Here is a 2860-nt window from a genome sequence, read left to right as displayed (position 1 = left end):
CCGCCATTGCCCGGGGCACCCTGCCCGGAGACCGGCGGGGAAAGGCATCGCCCCGTCCCCGCGTCCCGCGGCGTGAGGAATCCTGTCTGGGCCTGGGAAAAGCCGCTGGGGCTCTGGGAAGTGCGTATTTCAGAAGTGGGGACAGCAAGCGAAAGATTGAGCTCTCTTTCTCCTGAGCCTAGGAAGCATCTGCTATGCAAACACTCTCCTTGTGGTACCCAGGCACTGGTTCTCCACCTGCTCGTATTAACAGGCAACCTAGCTCTTGTCACGGCACACCTTCGTAAGGATGAAGAAAATAACGACCCCGTAAAAAGAAGAGGATTGGGATGTTTGGGGAATGCACATCGCACTGACCGAGTGACCTACCCGCAGCATGTCTGCAATCCAGAGACAGAGTGTCATCAGTTCCCAGGCTGGTTTGCAAACCATCTGTATACCAGATAATTTGTTACCCCTATAGTCCATCTGGGATGCTGACCACCAGAAACAACAGGTCGGTTGAGAAGAACTGCAGTAGCACTAGGTAAATATTTCCTTACGTGTCCATATACTAAGCACAAAGGAAAACACGAGCTTGGCCCTGTAGATATCACAAGGGTAGATCTGAAGAATAATATTCAAGGATGGAAGTTCTTGGATTACATTGCATACACAAACTGTCATATAATAGTTCACTTTGGAAGGGCTCTCAGGCTCCAGTCCAGCCTCCTGCTCAGAGTCAGCACTGAATTCACACCAATTTTCCCAGGGCTTTGTCAGTTGGCTCTTAAAAAGTCTTCAAGGATAGAGGCTGGCACACCACCTCCAGTCACTGTTTCAGTGCTTGACTGGCCTCATGGGGAAACAAATTCCCCTCCTATCTGTTCTATTAAGAAGCAACCTGCCCTGTTTCAGTTTAGGACAATTGCCTCTTGTCTTCTGACTGTGCACTTCAATAAAGAGAGGTTAGTGAGGCGACAGAGACAGGCTCTAGTACCGGAAGGCAGCTGTTAGAGGTGTCCCCAAAGTCTTCTCCAGGCTAACAAAGGCCAGTCCCTCAGCCTCTCCTCCTGGGGCAAGTGCTACAGCCCCTCACCACCATGCTGTCCCTCCTCACCGTGATGTCCCAACCTGGATACAGCTGTACGGTAAGAGATCCTGTCAACAACTTTGCCCAAGTCAAGGCAGAGACATCCACTGCTCTTCCCTCCTCCACAGAACTAGTTATCTCATCACTAGAAGGCACTGAGATTGGTTACATGTGATTTACCCTTAGTTGATCTACACTGGTTATTCCCAATTACCTTCCCCATGTCCCCAGAAAAGGCATCCAAGACTTGCTTCATGGTTTTCCTAAGAGACCAAGTTGAGGCTGACTGCCTTACAGTCCCCACTCTTCCTGTGTAACTCCAGCCTTTCCCCAGTCATTGGGGATCTCCCCTGACCACCAGGAGCTTTCAGAGATGATAGTAGCCTTGCTATGATACCTGCCAGCTCTCAGCACATTTGGATCATCCTGTCCAGTCACCCAGACCGTACATGTCAAACTTTCTCAGTAACTGCTGACACAATCATCTTCCACTACTGGTAGCTCCTCTCCTTGAGCCCTGCCTGGAGGCACACAGGCCTGGGGAGATCTTGTCAGTGAAGACCAAGACAAGGAAGACATTGCATACCTCAGCCCACACCCTACCCAGCATGAGACTATTTCAGCCCCCAGCCAGAGTAAGCACCAGACCTTAGCTGCATTCCTGCTTATCTGCAAGGTAGCTGCTCCTCTGCAGCAGCTGAATAGGCACTTGACACTCCCCAGTCAGGCTCCATCAAAAAACAGAAGTGTAGGTTCTCCCTGACCATGAAATAGCCCAAGCAGGAAACAAGAAACAGGAGATGTTTGAAGCAAAAGCTTCCACTGTCCCTCAGTAGGAAACACTTCTATGCTGCAGATTGATTAAGTATAATTCAGGCTGGCTACAATAGCTTCTTCATTAAAAATAAATGTGAAGAGCAATCCTGTGACTTTAGAAATTTAAATGACCATTCAGAACATGGGTCACATGCAAAAAAGGTTAGAAGTCTGCATTCTGGGAACAGAGAGGTTTCAGAAAGACCCCATCCTGGAAAAGAAATTTGGCATGCCTCAACAGCATGGCAATGGGAGTTACTAGAAGCAAGAAGGCATTCTTCAGATAGTTGAAGTTCTGCCCAACATAGAAGTACAGGGGAAAACAGAACTGTAAACTGTTGCAGGTTACATGTGAAAAACAAAGCGAAGAATCCAAAAAATACTTTTAGGAACAACTTGCTAGAAGTGTGAAAACTAGTAAATGCTTTTTCAAATACATGAGGAAAAGGAAGCATGCCAGAGAATCTGGCAGTGAGACAAATCAGGATTAAAGGATTACTCTAAGACTATACAACCACTGCAGGAAAATGTTTTGTTTTACATCTGATTTTAGTGCAAAGAAACTTGAGATTTCTGTGCCAATACCCCATTTTTTATTTGACAAAGAGGTACATTGGCGGTTCTGTTTCACCCTGAAGAGTAGAAGATTAAGGTGTAGAACAAAGCATTAACACTAATACTAACAAGTCTCCAAGACCAAGCTGTTTTCACCTCAGTGTTACAAGATAATTCAGAGATGAACTAGCCTTGATATTTATAAGTCTCTTGCTAAAAACTCATGACAGGTGGCTATTGCAATGCCAGTTTTTAAGGCAGGCATTAAGGGATTAAGAAAACTATAAACCTGTAAATCTAATATGAATTACAAAGAAAAATAGAAAAAAACACAACAACAACAACAACAACAAACCAAAACTTGCACCCAACTAAAAACCAGTATTAGTGAACATCTAAATATATAGGATATATTGG

This window comes from Athene cunicularia (genome assembly GCF_003259725.1).
Source record: "Athene cunicularia isolate RWA chromosome 9 unlocalized genomic scaffold, athCun1 chr9_part2, whole genome shotgun sequence".
In the NCBI taxonomy this organism is placed as follows: Eukaryota; Metazoa; Chordata; class Aves; order Strigiformes; family Strigidae; genus Athene; species Athene cunicularia.
This window is presented reverse-complemented; position numbering follows the sequence as displayed.